The sequence below is a fragment of the Canis lupus genome, chromosome 19 (genome assembly GCF_003254725.2).
Source record: "Canis lupus dingo isolate Sandy chromosome 19, ASM325472v2, whole genome shotgun sequence".
Classification (NCBI taxonomy): domain Eukaryota; kingdom Metazoa; phylum Chordata; class Mammalia; order Carnivora; family Canidae; genus Canis; species Canis lupus.
The window spans coordinates 21179410-21199767 of NC_064261.1; the positions used below are offsets into that span (position 1 = coordinate 21179410).

Below are 20358 nucleotides of genomic sequence, written 5' to 3' on the forward strand. Positions count from 1 at the left end.
ATTTCCCACACATTTCTTCTCCCTTCCCTTATATTCCCTTTCACTATTATTTATATTCCCCAAATGAATGAGAACATATAATGTTTGTCCTTCTCCGACTGACTTACTTCACTCAGCATAATACCCTCCAGTTCCATCCACGTTGAAGCAAATGGTGGGTATTTGTCATTTCTAATGGCTGAGTAATATTCCATTGTATACATAAACCACATCTTCTTTATCCATTCATCTTTCGTTGGACACCGAGGCTCCTTCCACAGTTTGGCTATTGTGGCCATTGCTGCTATAAACATCGGGGTGCAGGTGTCCCGGCGTTTCATTGCATTTGTATCTTTGGGGTAAATCCCCAACAGGGCAATTGCTGGGTCGTAGGGCAGGTATATTTTTAACTGTTTGAGGAACCTCCACACAGTTTTCCAGAGTGGCTGCGCCAGTTCACATTCCCACCAACAGTGTATGAGGGTTCCCTTTTCTCCGCATCCTCTCCAACATTTGTGGTTTCCTGCCTTGTTAATTTTCCCCATTCTCACTGGTGTGAGGTGGGATCTCATTGTGGTTTTGATTTGTATTTCCCTGATGGCAAGTGATGCAGAGCATTTTCTCATGTGCATGTTGGCCATGTCTATGTCTTCCTCTGTGAGATTTCTGTTCATGTCTTTTGCCCATTTCATGATTGGATTGTTTATTTCTTTGGTGTTGAGTTTAATAAGTTCTTTATAGATCTTGGAAACTAGCCCTTTATCTTATATGTCATTTGCAAATATCTTCTCCCATTCTGTAGGTTGTCTTTGAGTTTTGTTGACTGTATCCTTTGCTGTGCAAAAGCTTCTTATCTTGATGAAGTCCCAATAGTTCATTTTTGCTTTTGTTTCTTTTGCCTTCGTGGATGTATCTTGCAAGAAGTTACTATGGCCGAGTTCAAAAAGGGTGTTGCCTGTGTTCTCCTCTAGGATTTTGATGGAATCTTGTCTCACATTTAGATCTTTCATCCATTCTGAGTTTGTCTTTGTGTATGGTGCAAGAGAGTGGTCTAGTTTCATTCTTCTGCATGTGGCTGTCCAATTTTCCCAGCACCATTTATTGAAGAGACTGTCTTTCTTCCAATGGATAGTCTTTCCTCCTTTATCGAATATTAGTTGCCCATAAAGTTCAGGGTCCACTTCTGGATTCTCTATTCTGTTCCACTGATCTATGTGTCTGTTTTTGTGCCAGTACCACACTGTCTTGATGACCACAGCTTTGTAGTACAACCTGAAATCTGGCATTGTGATGCCCCCTAGATATGGTTTTCTTTTTTAAAATTCCCCTGGCTATTCGGGGTCTTTTCTGATTCCACACAAATCTTAAAATAATTTGTTCTAACTCTCTAAGAAAGTCCATGGTATTTTGATAGGGATTGCATTAAACGTGTATATTGCCCTGGGTAACATTGACATTTTCACAATATTAATTCTGCCAATCCATGAGCATGGAATATTTTTCCATCTCCTTGTGTCTTCCTCAATTTCTTTCAGAAGTGTTCTATAGTTTTGAGGGTATAGATCCTTTACATCTTTGGTTAGGTTTATTCCTAGGTCTCTTATGCTTTTGGGTGCAATTGTAAATGGGATTGACTCCTTAATTTCTATTTCTTCAGTCTCATTGTTAGTGTATAGAAATGCCACTGATTTCTGGGCATTGATTTTGTATCCTGCCACGCTACCGAATTGCTGTATGAGTTCTAGCAATCTTGGGGTGGAGACTTTTGGGTTTTCTATGTAGAGTATCATGTCATCAGCGAAGAGGGAGAGTTTGACTTCTTCTTTGCCAATTTGAATGCCTTTAATGTCTTTTTGTTGTCTGATTGCTGAGGCTAGGACTTCCAGTACTATGTTGAATAGCAGTGGTGAGAGTTGACATCCCTGTCTTGTTCCTGATCTTAGGGGAAAGGCTCCCAGTGCTTCCCCATTGAGAATGATATTTGCTGTGGGCTTTTCATAGATGGCTTTTAAGATGTCGAGGAATGTTCCCTCTATCCCTACACTCTGAAGAGTTTTGATCAGGAATGGATGCTGTATTTTGTCCGATGCTTTCTCTGCATCTAATGAGAGGATCATATGGTTCTTGGTTTTTCTCTTGCTGATATGATGAATCACGTTGATTGTTTTACGGGTGTTGAACCAGCCTTGTGTCCCGGGGATAAATCCTACTTGGTCATGGTGAATAATTTTCTTAATGTACTGTTGGATCCTATTGGCCAGTATCTTGTTGAGAATTTTTGCATCCATGTTCATCAGGGATATTGGTCTGTAATTCTCCTTTTTGGTGGGGTCTTTGTCTGGTTTTGGAATTAAGGTGATGCTGGCCTCATAGAATGAATTTGGAAGTACTCCATCTCTTTCTATCTTTCCAAACAGCTTTAGTAGAATAGGTATGGTTTCTTCTTTAAACGTTTGATAAAATTCCCCTGGGAAGCCATCTGGCCCTGGACTCTTGTGTCTTGGGAGGTTTTTGATGACTGCTTCAATTTCCTCCCTGGTTATTGGCCTGTTCAGGTTTTCTATTTCTTCCTGTTCCAGTTTTGGTAGTTTGTGGCTTTCCAGGAATGCGTCCATTTCTTCTATATTGTCTAATTTATTGGCATATAGCTATTCATAATATGTTTTTAAAATCGTTTGTATTTCCTTGGTGTTGGTAGTGATCTCTCCTTTCTCATTCATGATTTTATTAATTTGAGTCTTCTCTCTCTTCTTTTTAATAAGGCTGGCTAATGGTTTATCTATCTTATTAATTCTTTCAAAGAACCAACTCCTGTTTCTGTTGATCTGTTCCACAGTTCTTCTGGTCTCGATTTCATTGAGTTCTGCTCGAATCTTTATTAACTCCCTTCTTCTCTTGGGTGTAGGATCTATTTGCTGTTTTTTCTCTAGCTCCTTTATGTGTAAGGTTAGCTTTTGTATTTGAGTTCTTTCCAGTTTTTGAATGGATGCTTTTATTGCGATGTATTTCCCCCTTAGGACTGCTTTTGCTGCATCCCAAAGATTTTGGATGGTTGTATCTTCATTCTCATTAGTTTCCATGAATCTTTTTAATTCTTCCTTAATTTCCTGGTTGACCCTTTCATCTTTTAGCAGGATGGTCCTTAACCTCCACGTGTTTGAGGTCCTTCCAAACTTCTTGTTGTGATTTAGTTCTAATTTCAAGGCATTATGGTCTGAGAATATGCAGGGGACAATCCCAATCTTTTGGTATCGGTTCAGACCCAATTTGTGACCCAATATGTGGTCTATTCTGGAGAAAGTTCCATGTGCACTTGAGAAGAATGTGTATTCAGTTGAGTTTGGATGTAAAGTTCTGTAGATATCTGTGAAATCCATCTGGTCCAGTGTATCATTTAAAGCTCTCGTTTCTTTGGAGATGTTGTGCTTAGAAGACCTATCGAGTATAGAAAGAGCTAGAAGAAGTCACCAAGTATAAGTGTATTATTATCTAAGTATTTCTTCACTTTGGTTAATAATTGATTGATATATTTGGCAGCTCCCACATTCGGGGCATATATATTGAGGATTGTTAAGTCCTCTTGCTGAATAGATCCTTTAAGTATGATATAGTGTCCCTCTTCATCTCTCACTACAGTCTTTGGGGTAAATTTTAGTTTATCTGATATAAGGATACCTACCCCTGCTTTCTTTTGAGGACCATTCGAATGGTAAATGGTTCTCCAACCTTTTATTTTCAGGCTGTAGGTGTCCTTCTGTCTAAAATGAGTCTCTTGTAGACAGCAAATAGATGGGTCCTGCTTTTTTATCCAGTCTGAAAGCCTGCGCCTTTTGATGGGGTCATTAAGCCCATTCACGTTCAGAGTTACTATTGACAGATATGAGTTTAGTGTCATCATGATAACTATTCAGTCCTTGTTTTTGTGGAATGTTCCACTGAACTTCTTCTTAAAGGGGAATTTTAGAGTCCCCCTTAAAATTTCTTGCAGAGCTGGTTTGGAGGTCACATATTCTTTTAGTTGCTGCCTGTCTTGGAAGCTCTTTATCTCTCCTTCTATTCTGAATGAGAGCCTTGCTGGATAAAGTATTCTTGGTTGCATGTTCTTCTCATTTAGGACCCTGAATATATCCTGCCAGCCCTTTCTGGCCTGCCAGGTCTCTGTGGAGAGGTCTGCTGTTACCCTAATACTCCTCCCCATAAAAGTCAGGGATTTCTTGTCTCTTGCTGCTTTAAGGATCTTCTCTTTATCTTTGGAATTTGCAAGCTTCACTATTAAATGTCGAGGTGTTGAACGGTTTTTATTTATTTTGGGGTGGATCTCTCTATTTCCTGGATCTGAATGCCTGTTTCCCTTCCCAGATTAGGAAAGTTTTCAGCTAGAATTTGTTCAAATACATATTCTGGCCCTCTGTCCCTTTCGGCACCCTCGGGAACCCCAATTAAACGTAGGTTTTTCTTCCTCAGGCTGTCGTTTATTTCCCTTAATCTATCTTCATGGTCTTTTAATTGTTTGTCTATTTTTTCCTCAGTTTCCCTCTTTGCTATCAACTTGTCTTCTATGTCACTCACTTGTTCTTCCACCTCGTTAACCCTCGTCGTTAGGACTTCTAGTTTGGATTGCATCTCATTCAATTGATTTTTAATTTCTGCCTGATTAGCTCTAAATTCTGCAGTCATGAGGTCTCTTGAGTCCTTTATGCTTTTTTCTAGAGCCACCAGTAGCTGTATAATAGTGCTTCTGAATTGGCTTTCTGACATTGAATTGTAATCCAGATTTTGTAACTCTGTGGGAGAGAGGACTGTTTCTGATTCTTTCTTTTGAGGTGAGGTTTTCCTTCTAGTCATTTTGCTCAGTGCAGAGTGGCCAAAAGCAAGTTGTATTGGGAAAAGGAGAAAAAGATAGGAGAGAAAGAAGGAAAGAAAAGAGAAAGAGAAAAAAAAGGAAGAAAAGAAAAACGAAAAAAAAAGAAAAAGAGAAAGAAAAAGAAAGAAAGAAAGAAGAAAAAAGGGGGGTGGGGGAAGGAAACAAATCAAAAAGCAAAAAAAAAAAAAAAAAAAAAAAGAACCACGGGGGAGTATCTTCTGATTCTGCGTACTTTAAGTCCCTTGGCTTCCCCTGGAAGTTGTCAGTCCGTCTAGCTGGTCTTCTGGGGGAGGGGCCTGCTGTGCTGATTTTCAGGTGTTAGCAGTTGGGGGGGCTGCTGTGCCCCCTGCCTGGTGCAGGGCTCAGTGGGGGTTTTTTACCCCGTGAGGCCCCAGGGGCAACAGCCCTAGTGGCGGGGCCAGCTCTGGAAACCTGGATTCAGCCCCCACAGGAACTCCGGAGCTCTCGGTCTGCAGGGCCTGGAGGCTCCGGGGCGGGGCCGCTGCTCTGCTCAGCTCGGGGCAGGAGCGTCCTCGCTGTCCTGGGCCCTCCCGGCCTCTGCCTGTCCCGGGGGGAGGCCGGATCCTGGGCTGTGTCCGGGCGCCCACGCTGTTGGATTCGCGCTCCCGGCCGCGCAGCCCCCTCCGCGGAGCCGCCGCCCAAGTCCCTCCGAGCTGCTCCTGGAACCGCGCAGCCCCCTCCGCACGGAGCCTCTTCCTCTGTCCGAGCCCCTCCGAGCTGCTCCCGGGACCGCGCAGCCCCCTTTGTGGTAGCAGCCGCCCGAGCCCCTCTGAGCTGCTCCCGCCCCGCAGCCCCCTCCGCGGAGCCGCCCCCAAGCCCCCCGAGCTGCTCCCGCCCCGCAGCCCCCTCCACGGAGCCGCCCCCGAGCCCCCCAAGCTGCTCCCGCCCCGCAGCCCCCTCCGCCGAGCCCCCCCCCCGAGCCCCCCCGAGCTGCTCGGGGTCCCGCCGTGCGTGCTGCAGCCCTTAGGGAGCTCGGCGCACTCTCCCGGGGCGCAGGTGCCTGTTAGTGTCCCCGGGAGCCCGAGGGCATCCTAGCCATTCTGGGTCCTGCTCCAACTCCCTACGAGCCCCTTTCCGCCCGGGAAGGTTGGTGCAGCTCCTGCTTCTCCGGGACGGGGCTCTCCTGTCCTGGGGACACTCGCCCTGGCCTCAGCCCGGCTCCTCGTGGGGCCCCTCCCCCTTGGAGGCCTTTTGTTTCTTTATTTCTTTTTCCCCGTCTTCTTACCTTGATAGAAGCGCGAACTCTTCTCACTGTAGCATTCCAGGTGTTCTCTCTTTAATTCTCAGGCCGAATTCATAGATTTTCAGGATAATTTGAAGGTTTTCTAGGTAATTTGGTGGAGACAGGTGATTTGGAGACCCTACTCTTCCGCCCTCTTGCCCCTCCCCCCTCATTCTTTGTTTTAAGCAAGGATTTGTAAGTAGTGGTCTATGAGAAATTATATCTCACAATACACATCCCTAAATCTGCTCCACAAAAAATACAAAAGGTAATTTCTCACACTGAAGGAAAATTTTCTACTTGAAGTACAGTCTGTATGTAGGAAATAAAAGTAAAAATGTTTGTGTGTATATGTGTGTGTAATATACATGCTAACTATTTATGCATTTTTGAATATAGATATATAAATGAATATAAATATATATAAACATTAAAAGGGTAAATGAAAATTGACTTTTAAAAATAAAAATTAGTGTGGTTGCAGACATGTAGAATTAAAACATATGAGGGTAATAATAATAAGGCAGAGTGACAAATCAATCTCGTGAGTCTTAAGACTGAGAGGTTAGAAGTATGAAAACTGCTATCAGCCACACAACTCTAAGTAGAGGGTATATGTATTGAATCTGTAGCTTGACTGCCAATTAAATTGAAAAAAATATGTATAATCTGTGTACACTAACCTAGAAATAGATATAAATTTCTACATATATGTGTAACTATATATGTTAGCACAGGAGAAGTAAAACATTAAAAATATTTCATCAAAAAAAAAGAAATAAAGCTAAATCTAAAAGGTATAGTCATCAAACAATATGATCTAGATATCACTAAAGACAACAGAGAAGAGAATGGAATAATTAAAAATAATTCATGAGAACAAAAGCACAAAGAGTGATAAAGTAACAAATAGAAGAATGCTGACACAAAACAGCAAGAGTTGAATTATGATTATGCACCAATGATTCATGAAATATAAGTAGACTAAAAAAAAAGCAAATTTCAGCAAATAAGGCAGACTGAAATAAAATGAAAGATGGAATTCCATGCTGTTGACAAGTAGCACATGCAGACTGAAAATAAAAAGTTGAAAATAAAAGGTTGGAAAAATGAACACCTTGCAGAGACAAACCAAAGAAAGCAGTGGTGCTCTATTACTATAAGACAAAGCTGACTCCAAGTGAAGAATTACTACCTGAGACAAAGTGGAATATTTATTAATTAAGAGGGTCAGGGCAGCGAGATAATACAAAAATCCTATATTTATATGCACATATAAACATGACCTCAAAATAAAAGGAAGAAACAGACAAATCCCATACTGGAGTTATACACATAACTCTTTAACTGCTAGAATAAGAAGGAAAACCCAGTCGCAATACAGGAGACTAGAACAACATGACTACCAAACAGAACAAATATATCCAACAGTACACACAACTCAGAATATACATCCCATGGCATTTCAGACAAAATGATCACCAGAATAGACTGTATGGTGGATGAGGAACCAAGTGTCAACAAATAGTAAAGACTGAACTCACACTGACTGTGCCCTCTGAAAAGTGTGGATTTCAATGTGAAATCAATGACATGGAGAGAACTGAGATTCCCTTTCCTACTTGGACTGAAGCAACACACTTCTACATGAGCCATGGGTCAAAACACACATCACAGAAAATTTCAGAAAGAATTCTGGACTGACTAGTAATAAAAATAGAATTTTGCATGGGATGTAGGTTAGATGGATAAAGAAAGTTTCATGTGTCTATATTAGAAAAGAAGAAATGCTGAAAATCAATTAAGGAAGCTTCTCCTATAAGAAGCCAGAGAAGAATAGTAATTGGGCACCTGGGGGGCTCAGATAGTTGAGCATCTGCCTTTGGCTCAGGTCATGATCCTTGGGTCCTGGGATTGAGTTCTGCATCAGGGTCTCTGCTCAGCAGGGGGGCCTGCTTCTCCCTCTCTCTCTGCCTTTCCCTCAGCTTATGCTCTCTCTCTCTCTGTATCACACACACTCTCCCCCTCTTAAATAAATAAATAAATAAATAGTAAATAGAACAAAAGAAAGTAGAAGCAACTACAGTACAAATATTAAAGCAGAACTTCATTAAAAGAAAGCAGATGCATGCTAGAGAAAATCAGTAAAGCTAAAAGTTGGTGGTCTGATAAACTTAGATTAATGTGATAAAAAAAAATAAGATTCGGCAACAGAAATGGTAAGCACTGGAAATATAATGATAGAGACCTATGAAGTGCTGGGACAGGAAGCTCTGCCCAGATTGTCAGCATCACGTACAACTGCACGGTAGAAAGCAGCTACCTCACTCAGTGTGTCTGGTGTTGCTTCTTAGGGATTCCCCTGGCCTTTCCCTTTTGGCCACCAGATGGCAAAACATATCCAGACGTCACTGCCACTGCCACTCCAGCCTTGAACACTTCTGTCAGGAACCTGTTCTGGCCACTTTGATGCTTCCAAAACCCAGATGCATGCGCCCACTTTTACCAGAAAAGTGAGGAGCTTCCTTCCTTAAGTAGCTTATTCTCCACTGAAATTCCATCAGGCAGATCTGCCTGGTGGAGCTTGTGCCTCTGCTGTAATTCTGTATTCTTTAGAGTTCTCTTTTATCCTTGTGATAGCAAAGCACCTTTCTTTTTCAGGTAATAATTCATCCTAGTAAATTGGCCCTGTCTCTTACAGAAATGGTTCAATATTCACAAATCAAACAATATAATATATTACATTATTAAAAGAAAGGATAAGAAGCATATGACCCTCTCACAAAAAGCATTTAACAGAATATAGTAGCATTACTTGATTAAAAAAAACCTCAACAAAGAGGGATAGATGGAACATACCTCAACTTTAGAAAGGCCATATATAGAAGACCCACAACTAATATTGCCTTCAATGGGGAAAAATCGAGAGTCTTTCTCCTATGGTCAAGAAAAGTCAGGGATGTCCAGTCTCACAATTACTACTGAACACAGTATTGGAAGTCCCAGCCTCAGCAGTCAGACAACACAAAGAAATCAAAGGCATCTAAAATGTCGAGGAAGTAGTCAAAATCTCACTATTCGCAGAGAACTTAGTACTCCATATAAAACCTGAAAGACTCCACCAAAACCAGTTACTACTAATATATGAAACCAGTAAAGTTGCAGGATATAAAATCAATGTATTAAAATCTGTTGCATTTCTATCACCAATAATGAACATCAAAAAAGAAATCAAGGATTTGATCCCATTTGCAATTATATAAAAAAATAGGATTCGTAGGAATAAAACCAACCAAGTTGATAAAAGATCTGTACTCTGAAAACTATAGAACACTTTTGGAAGAGACAAGGAAGACACAAAGAAATGGAAGGATATTGCATGCTCATGGATTGGAAAAACAAACATCATTAAAATGCTTATACTACCCAAAGCAATCTATACATTCAATGCAATCCCTATCAAAATAGCACGGGCATTTTTACAGACCTGGTAAAAATAATCCTAAAATTTTTGTGGAACCAGAAGAGATCCTAAATGATGAACATAATGTTGAAAGAGAAAAGCAAAGCTGGAGGCATCACAATTATGAACTTCAAGCTGGATTACAGAGCTGTGACTATCAAGACAGTATGGTACTGGCACAAAATCAGACATGTAGATCAATGGAACAGAATACAGAACCCAGAAATGAACACTCAATGAAATGGTCAACTAATCTTGATAAAGCAGAAAAGAATATCCAATGGAAAGAAGACAGTCACTTCAACAAATGGTATTATAAAAATTGGACAGCCACATGGAAAAAAATTAACCTGGACTACTTTTTTATACCCTACACAATAATAAACTCAAAATAAATGAAAGACCTAAATTTGAGACAGGAAACCATCAGAATCCTAGAGGAGAACAGAGAAATATCTTTGTGCAAACTGCAGCAACTTCTTACTAGATACATTGTGGGAGGCAAGGTAATCAAAAGCAAAAATGAACTATTGGGACTTCATCAAGATAAAAATCTTCTGCACAGTGAAGGAAACAATCAAGAGAACTAACAGGCAGCATGTGGAATGGGAGAAGATAGTCGTAAATGATATATTGAATAAACATTTAGTATCCAAAATCTATAAAGAACTTAACAAACTCAACACTCAGAAGAACAATCCAGTCAGAAATGGGCAGAAGACATGAATAGATACTTTTGCAAAGACAACATCCAAAAAAGATGTCATGGAAAAAACACTCAACATCACTCATCATCAGGGGAATAAAATCAAAGCCACGAAGAGATACCACCTCGCACCTGTCAGAATGGTTCAAATGAAAAAAAAAAAAGAAAAGAATGGCTCAAATGAATAACACAGAAACAAGAGGTGTTGGAGAGATGTGGAGAAAGCAGAACCTCTTACACAATTGGTGGCAATGCAAACTGGTGCAGCCATTCTGGAAAACAGTATGGAGGTTCCTCAAAACGTTAAAAATAGAAGTACCCTAAGATCCAGCAGTTGCACAACTATGTAATTACACAAAGGATACAGAAATAGATTTAAAGTGGTCCATACACCTCAATATATATAGTAGCATTATCAACTATAGCCCATCTAAAGAGAGAACCCAAATGCCCATTGACTGATGGAGTGAGAAGGTATAATATACACACACATACACACACACAACAGATTACTTACTACTCAGCTATCAAAAAGAAAGAAATAATGCCATTTGCAACTACACGGATGGAGGTAGAGTATATAATGCTAAGTTAAATAAGTCAGAGAGTATATAGTCAGAGAACAATACCTACTGATTTTACATATTTTTGGAATTTAAGAATCAAAATATATGAACATATGGGTGGGGGAGAAGGGGAGAGGGAAATAAAACACAAGAGGCTCTTAACCATAAAGAATAGAGGGCTGATGGACAGAGGTGGGTGGGGGGATAGGCTAGATGGGTGAAAGATGTTGAGGTGGACACTTATTGTGATAAACACTGGCTGTTGTATGTAAGTGATGAATCATTGAATTCTACTCCAGAAACCAGTTGTTTACTGTATACTCACTAGGTAAAATGTAAATTAAATAAACAAATAAATTAATCAAAAATAGGCCCTGTTCCAGTCACTGGTGGGGTCTGCATCCTGAGTAGACCCTGACTGATACACTTTGTCAACACATTTCATATTGAACTGCAGTCTGGGATTTGATCTTTCTGTCTTACGTAAAAGTAACAATTATCAATGCTCTACAAAAGTGGGTAAAAGTAATTGATTGTGAAGAAGCAAAAGGGATATTTCTGGAGTGATGGAAATGTTCTATGTCTTGATTAGGGCAGTTGTTACTGAAAAGGGAATTACAAAAGTCTCTAGAATTTTGGAATTTCTTTCCTGACAAAATAAAGAATCTCCATGAAACACACCACATCCCAACTTTAACTTAATGTTGGTCATACATCCAAATAGGAACAGAAAAATTGTAAACTTTTAGGAGGAAATTGGACATCATCTTATAATATATGTTATATACATTTGATATCTATTCTGTTTGCTGTATTCAATATCAAGTATATATTTGATGAATTTGTTTAATACATTACATAAAGGAGATATTATATATACTAGTATCTATTTATAAATCAAGTGTATGGGAATTTTCATATACATCAATAAAATGCATATCAATGTTTCATATTTAAATAATATACATATTTACATATCACTTATAGTATGTATATTTTTGTTAAATCTACTACAAATCAAAAGAGAGAGAGATTTCCTAAACCTCCCTAATTAAAACAAACATCCTGGTGGGACACCTGGCTGGCTTAGTAGAGCATGCCAATCTTGACCTTGGGGTCAAGAGTTCAAGATCCATGTTGGGCATTGAGCTTACTTAAAAATAAAAAAAAGTGGTGCCTAGGGGGCTCAGTCAGTTAGGCATCTGCCTTCAGCTCAGGTCATGATCCCAGTGATGTAAGAATGAGTTAGGGGCAGGTGTGGTTAGACAGGGAAAGATAAGGGAAAGGCCCAGAGTTGGGCTCCCATAAATCCCAAGGACACCAAATGGTCCAGAGTTAGGTTCCTACCCATCCCAAGGAAACAGAGATAAGACAGTAAAAACAGAGAAAGAAGTAAACATAGTTCTCTCACAGTGCTAAACTCCCTAACTTTGAAGTGTTACAGAGTATCTCCCTTTGATGGCTACCAGACAATCCCAGAGATTCACTAATCTCAATCACTGAGACAGCGTAAAGAAATCCCAAGGCCTTGGGCTCTCTGGTTAGGTTTCCAATAAAAGGCCAGCCAAAAAGCCCTCAGTGGCAACCCTGTCAGGACCCCTCTCACTTCTGAGAGCTTTCTCTGTATCCTTGCTTAATAAACTTCTACTGCTTTACTCATTTTCCTGTGTCCACGAGATTCATTCTTCAACTCTGTGAGACAAGAACCAAATTCTCTAGTATCACAAGGGTCCTGGGATTGAGCCCTTCATTGGGCTCCCTGTGCAGCAAGGAGCCTACTTCTCCTTTTGCCTCTGCTGCTCCCCTTCCCCCTACTCCTGCTCTCTCTCTCTCTCTCTCTCTCTCTCTCTCTGAAATAAATAAATAAAATATTTAAAACAACAAAAACAACGTGACATGAAAATGAGCAAGTGAGCCCTGCACTCTGTCTGTGGTCAGCAGGCCCAGCAGCATGGGCAGCTAAGAAGGCAAGACTGCTTATTTGCTCTAGGAGGGGAGGAACCTCCCAGACTCAGGATCAGCCCCCAGTAGTGGTAAAACCAGATGAGGTGCAGCAGTGGCTTGGTGGCTCTTTGGGGATGTGATCCAGTTCTTTGAGAGAAGCAGCTTGAAGCTGGTAAGGATGAAGATTCTGTAGGTGCTCAAAATTATGCTTGCTGCAAATCACCATGATTTGCAGAGGAAGTCCTTCTGCTCAGTCACCACCAGCAAAACAAGCTCCAGCCCCATGGTGGCCATGGCTGGGAAGGTCCCATTGTGGTCTGCACCTCACCAGCCAGGACAGGACATACCTGCTAGGCTGAGGTTATATCTCCAGCACTAGCCAAGGAGACATCAGCAGGAACGTAAGCAGTGCCACTGACTCCATGGAGGCACCTGAGGGAGACCCAGCTGTGGATCCAGAGCAGTGAGCTGGTGGACTGGACAGAGGAGGGACACCAGAACATCCAACCAGGCCAAACTATCTCTGACAGTGAGAACTTTAGCGCAAACACTTGCTCTGCCAATCTGCCCAGACCACCACCCTGTCTACCTTTTGCTCCAGCTCAGTACAAAAGGATTAAGCCACAAAGCTTATGTGCCTTTCAGTCTCCTAAGAAAGCAAGAAATGGCTTTCTATACCAAAGTGACAGACAACAATGGGGGTGTCTCTGAAAGTATGTAATGTGACCTCCTTTCCTAAAGGGCAGGCAGTCACTTAAATTCACCTTGCAGTGCAAAATAAAAAATAAAATAAGCAAAGAATATGCATTGTCCTTCATAGAAGAAAATGTACAAATGGTAGTAAATGGTGTGGGGAACACAAGCAAAAAGGAAATGTAGATAAAATTACATTTTCTTATGACCTACAGGCTATTGACAAATACTTGAGACAGGCTGACTGTAACATTCTTGAGAAAACTCCCAACTGTCTTAATGTTAATGCATTGCTTAAAGGTAGAACAACTTTAGCTTGAAAATAGCAAGGCTTCCAGGATTCTGAGAGTCTTCTTTAGTATATGACAGTCCTTTTGTAAGCTTCCCTTTGTCTTTACCTCCCCCAATTCCAAAGTCTATACCAGCCATTCCTCATAACCCCAGGGAAGTTCTTGCTGCCCAAGGGTCCTGTCCCCCTGCTTTAATAAAACCACCTTTTTGCAACAAAGACAGCTCCTTGGCCATAAGGTCAGAACCCCAGCACTCCAAACCACATCAGTAAACAGAGGCATAGCGCTCAACATGATTAGTTGTCAGGGAAACACAAAGCAAAACTACAATAAGGGGCAGATACACAAACCTAAAGGGCTGAAATTTGAAAAAGACATCCACAATGGGTCAGAAAGGATCTGACACAACCAAAAGACTCATAAGTTACTTGTGGGAGTGTAACATGGTACACTCGCTGACATTATCTCATAAAAGTAAATTAACACTGTCCTTTAAGCCAGTAACTCCACCCCTCAGTACTTACTCAAGAGAAATAAAACAAGTGTCCATAAGCAGAGTTTTATCAAAATGTTTTTAACTACTTTTTCATAGCAGTTTCATACTGGAAACAATTCAGATATCCATCAGGAGGAGAATGGCTAAGCATACACAAGTAGTTATCTTTAAGAAAGGATACTACTCAGCAGCAAAAGAATCAAAGTTTCATCAAAGTGATAAAATTGATAGATCTCAAGAATACCATGTTATTTGGAAAAAATGAGACACTGAATAGTAGCTAAAGTGTAATTTCCCCTCTTGCCGTTGGATTATCTTTGCGTTTGGTCAGGAAAACAGTGGGGTAAATTGTGGATCTATTTCTGGACTCTACTCTGTTCTTTGTATTAATTCTGAAGCCATTTCCACCACGCTACCTTGATTGCTATTGTTTTTTTACAGATCTTGAAATCAAGTTATGTGATTTTCCAACTTTGTTCTTTTAAACAGTGTTTGGACCTTTCTAGGTCATTCAGCAATGCAGTTATTTTTTGTTTTGTTTTGTTTGTTTGTTTTAAGATTTTGTTTATTTATTTGAGAGACATACAGAGCAACAGGCATTGTGAAGTTTGGACTTAGATCTGGCAAGATTTTCCACTAGATCACTGGAGACCTGGCCTCAGGAAAGAGGTGGCTGTTCTCTCTGGAGGCAGGATATAGATAGCCTTAAAGTATCAAAAGCCTTGGCAATCTCCCAGGAAAAATGCCTGTGAGTTCTCAGAATCCCAGACCTGGGCATTTTCTTCTCCCAACACATCCTGCCCTGCTGTTGGAGCAACTGATTATGTACTTTGTGGTTGAGGGAAGTAAAAATAAGGGAAGTTTCAAAAGGATTTTCATATGTTAAAGAAGACTCACAGGATCCTGGAGGCCTTGCTCGTTTCTTTCTTTCTTTTTTTTTTTTTAACTTCTTTTTATTTGCCAACATATAGCTTAACACCCTGTGCTCATCCCATCAAGTGCCCCCCTCAGTGCCTGTCACCCAGTACCCCACCCCCCCACCCACCTCCCTTTCCACCACCCTTGTTCGTTTCCCAGAGTTAGGAGTCTCATGTTCTGTCACCTTCTCTGATATTTCCCACTCATTTTCTCTCCTTTCCCCTTTATTCCCTTTCACTAGTTTCAAACTAAGGTTGTTTTTCCCTCTCTCAAAGCATTAACATTAAGATATTTGTGAGCTTCCTGGGGAAAGGCTATATACTTTGCCTCCCCCAAGTATTTGTCAATGGGCTACACATTATAAGAACATTAAATATTATCTACATTTACTTCTGCCTTTGTATCCCACATCCTTTCCCCTGAACAATTTTTTTTTCAATTTTCCCCTTAAATCTTTAAGGTTACTGAAGGTGGGAGGTCTCACCTTCTGTAACTTCTTCCTGCTGAATAGGGGGGTAGAGATGTCCCTATGTACTGGTCAACATTGGTCAGTTGAGGAATTTATATATATGAGTCACAAAAGGCAGAGGCATCCAATCCAAGGGAAACAACATATATGAATCTCTTTGAGTAAGAAAGGATCATCTATAACTAGAAGTTATGGCAGTGAGGAGTCTTGGTACCAGGTAGGGATGTGGAGGCTGAGAAAATTAAGGCCATTCCACCTCAAGTTCAGCGTTAGCACAAGTACAGCCATCTCAGACCCCTGTGCTTAATGCCCACGGCAGGAAGCCCCATATCAGAATGAGAACAGAGCTTAAGAAATTCCTCCACTCCTTCTGGAAATCCCCTAGACCAGCCCATAAAAACCCAACTGAAACCCACCTGGGGTCCAAGTCCCTGCTCCGCTGTGTCGGGTATACTTGGACCCAAGCTTGAGCTTGTTAATAAACCCTCATGTACTTGCATTGGTGTCAGCTCCTTGGTGGTTTCTCAGATTCACAATCTTGGGCACAACAGGGAGACACAAAAAAGACAACAAAAGAAGGTTAGTATTATGATAAGAAAGAGAAGACTACTTCAATAAATGGTGCTGGGAAAATTGGACATCCACATGCAGAAGAATGAAACTAGACCACTCTCTTGCACCATACACAAAGATAAACTCAAAATGGATGAAAGATCTAAATATGAGACAAGATTCCATCAAAATCCTAGAGGAGAACACAGTCAACACCCTTTTTGAACTCGGCCACAGTAACTTCTTGCAAGATACATCCACGAAGGCAAAAGAAACAAAAGCAAAAATGAACTATTGGGACTTCATCAAGATAAGAAGCTTTTGCACAGCAAAGGATACAGTCAACAAAACTCAAAGACAACCTACAGAATGGGAGAAGATATTTGCAAATGACATATCAGATAAAGGGCTAGTTTCCAAGATCTATAAAGAACTTATTAAACTCAACACCAAAGAGACAAACAATCTAATCATGAAATGGGCAAAAGACATGAACAGAAATCTCACAGAGGAAGACATAGACATGGCCAACATGCCATGAGAAAATGCTCCACATCCCCTGTCATTAGGGAAATACAAATCAAAACCACAATGAGATACCACCTCACACCAGTGAGAATGGGGAAAATTAACAAGGCAGGAAACCACACATGTTGGAGAGGATGCGGAGAAAAGGGAACCCTCTTACACTCTTGGTGGGAATGTGAACTGGTGCAGCCACTCTGGAAAACTGTGTGGAGGTTCCTCAAAGAGTTAAAAATAGACCTGCCCTACGACCCAGCAATTGCACTGTTGGGGATTTACCCCAAAGATTCAGATGCAATGAAACGCCGGGACACCTGCACCCCGATGTTTCTAGCAGCAATGTCCACAATAGCCAAACTGTGGAAGGAGCCTCGGTGTCCATCGAAAGATGAATGGATAAAGAAGATGTGGTCTATGTATACAATGGAATATTACTCAGCCATTAGAAACGACAAATACCCACCATTTGCTTCAACGTGGATGGAACTGGAGGGTATTATGCTGAGTGAAGTAAGTCAATCGGAGAAGGACAGTCTATGTTCTCATTCATTTGGGGAATATAAATAATAGTGAAAGGGAATATAAGGGAAGGGAGAAGAAAAAGACTCCTAACTCTGGGAAACGAACTAGGGGTGGTGGAAGGGGAGGAGGGCGGGGGGTGGGGGTGAATGGGTGATGGGCACTGAGGGGGGCACTTGACGGGATGAGCACTGGGTGTTATTCTGTATGTTGGTAAATTGAACACCAATAAAAAATTAATTTATTTAAAAAAAGAAAGAGAAGACTAAATAAAAAGATCTTTGATAGTTAACTAAAATTTTCCTTCAGTTCTTTATTGTCCTTTGAGGTGAAAGTTGAGGTCTTCCCACAGGTTCACAGGAATAGAAAGACATGTGAGTTTCCATATTGATTTCCTGTGAAGGAGATAACAGGTTTTCTTCTAGATATAAGAGCCCATGAAGAGTGCCCCTTTATATTTATTGCAGTGGGAGTACATAAAATGACCCGGTAGGGGCTGTTTCTGTTTTGGAGTTAAATTCCCTGGTGCATTAGACTTACCATCTTTTAAATAAACCATGTCTCTGGGGTTCATATAGGGTGGGTTGCTAGAGACCGTCAGATCAGGGTTAGGAGGGATATGGTTTGCATATTCATTTAGAGATTTGTTAATTAATATGGCCTCAAGTGATTAATTTAAAGAGCACTATAAGATGAGAATAAAAAATAAAAAATGAAAAAAATAAAGACCACTATAGTCTCCATCTATTGATAGGTCTACAATTTGAAAAAGGAGTTTAAACTTTTTCCATTTAGTAACTCAAAGGAGCTTAACCTTATTGGTTGTTTTGGGGCAATCCTCATTCTGAGAAGCCCTATTAGCAAAAGAGTAATCCAGTTTTCTTGAGTCTCAATCTCTAGTTTGGGCAGATGCCACTTTAAGGTGTGGTTAACGTTTTCCACCTTTCCAGAGGATTGTGGATACCAGACCTAATGTAAAGGGTAACTTTTAAGGCCCAACCTATTTGGTGAGTTATTTGTGCAATAAAAGAAGGTCTGTTATCATTTTGTAGAAACCAAGAGAGTCCAAATCTAGCGACAATTTCCCTTAGCAATGTTTTTGTCACCTCAGTAGCTTTTACTGTTTTACAAGGGAACCAGTAGAAGTGTTTTCATAAGTATTTACTTACATCCTTTACATGATTGCATTTGCATGAAATCTAATTGCCAGCCCTCCCTAGGATATGTCCCCTGCCTTTGGATTGCCCTTAAAAGAGCAAGAGGGGGGCCAAGAGGGAAGAGTGGGACGAGTAGCACCTTCTAGATTTGGTGTGCTCAATGAATAATAGCGCATGACTGACAGAACTGTTTTATGGTAGTGGTTAAGTTAATCCCATCATAGGTGTTTTTAGCCATTTGTTCCAGGGCCTTTTTAACCCAAATGAGTACCCTGATGTATCCCTGAACTAGTTTCCATTGGTTGACTCTGGGTATAAAGACTTTTCCTCTATCATTTATAAGCTAGTCCTGCACATTTCTTTTTGAAAATCACTGTTCCTGGATTACTCAGGTTTCTTGATCTGAATAAACTGGACATATATCTTTTCTTGGTGACAGGACTGCTATGAGACTCAGTATTTACAGGCTTTGAGCAGCCTCCTTGGCTGTTATTCCCTTTAGATTCCATGGTGTCATCCTTTGGATGTTCCCTGAGGTGAATTATAGCCAACTCTCTGGGTTTGTTAACAGCTTCTAAGAGAGCTATTATTTCAGGTCCATATTTAATGGGAGAGTTATGACTTGATAACAGCCCCCTCTCTTTCCAGATTGCCTCATGCATGTGTGGAACCTGGAAGGCATATGTAGAGTCAGTATAGATATTGATTCTGAAGCCCTCTGCCAACTAAAAAGCATGAATGAGTGTCATTAACTATGCTTTTTGGGTAGATGTATTTCCTGGAAGAACTTTGGCCTCAATAGTCTGAGTTAGACTGATTTGCATACCCAGCTTTTCTTTTTTTTTCTTATTTATTTATTTATGTATTTATTTGGGTGCAGAGAGAGAGGGACAAGCAGATTCCATGCTGAGCACAGAGCTCAATCTAAGGACCCTGAGATCATGACCTGAGCAGAAATCAAGGGTCAGACACTTAACTGAGGCACCCAAGCACCTCATGTACCAAGATTTTCTTATCGCCTTTCCTACAAAACTATTGCCACCAGCAAACCAACTGTTATCTGCATTATCAATAGGAGAATCTTTTCAGTCTGATCAGCTAGAAAAAACAAAACCAATAACCTCTGATCAGCTATGTTCTATTGAAGTACAATAGTCAGGTCCAGGCATATGAGTAGCTGAATTTAAAGTCTGACAGGTCTTAAGGACCACTTTAGGTATGCCTAAAAGCATAGCCTGGTATTTAGTAAGTCAGCCCTCTGTTATTCATTGATAAACTTTAGATGTTTGGTTTTTTTGTTGTTTTTTTTTTTTTAGATTTTATTTATTTATTCATGAAAGACACAGAGAGAGGCAGAGATGCAGGCAGAGGGAGAAGCAGGCTTCATTCAGGGAGCCTGATGTGGGACTTGATCTCAAGACCCTGGGCTCACACCATGAGCTGAAGGCAGATGCTCAACTACTGAGCCACTCAGGCATTCCTAACCTTTAGTTTCTTTTTTTTTTTTTTATTTTTAACCTTTAGTTTCTGTAACACTTTGGACCTGGTATGAGGTCATCACAGTTCAGGACTGCTCCATAGTAAGTTTTGAAGCTTCCTCTAGCAGAAGGGCAATCACAGCCACTGATTGCAGGTAAGTGGTCACCGTTGTGCTACACTATCAATTGGCTTAGAAATATAGCCCACTGATCTTGTTTTATTTCCTAATTTTTGGGTAAGAAGTCCCAGCTCTTGGCCGTGTTCCTCTGCTACACATAAAGTAAAAGGTTTTCCAAAATTTGGTAGAGCCACATCTGGAACTGATAGGAACTTATATTTTAATGTTCTGGAGGTCTTCTGGGGGCTTAGTCCTGAGTAAAGGCTCTTCATTAAGAGGTTTAATTGAATCATACAGTAGCTTGGCTAAGAGCCCAATTCCTGGAATTCATAGAGGGCAGAAGCCTGCCATGACTAGGAAAGTGTGGAATTGTTTCT

General features: G+C 40.7%; 1 protein-coding gene across 8 annotated transcripts in view; it reads left to right on the forward strand.

Moving 5' to 3' along the window:
* The window catches only part of LOC112652438 (cryptic protein), an 81705-nt gene that overhangs the window by 24913 nt on the left and 36434 nt on the right, over positions 1 to 20358 (forward strand). For all 8 annotated transcript variants that reach the window (XM_049097355.1, XM_049097361.1, XM_049097357.1 and 5 more), the window contains one exon: positions 19909 to 20017. The gene's annotated coding sequence lies outside the window, so the exon portion shown is untranslated. The remainder of the gene's footprint in view (positions 1 to 19908; positions 20018 to 20358) is intronic.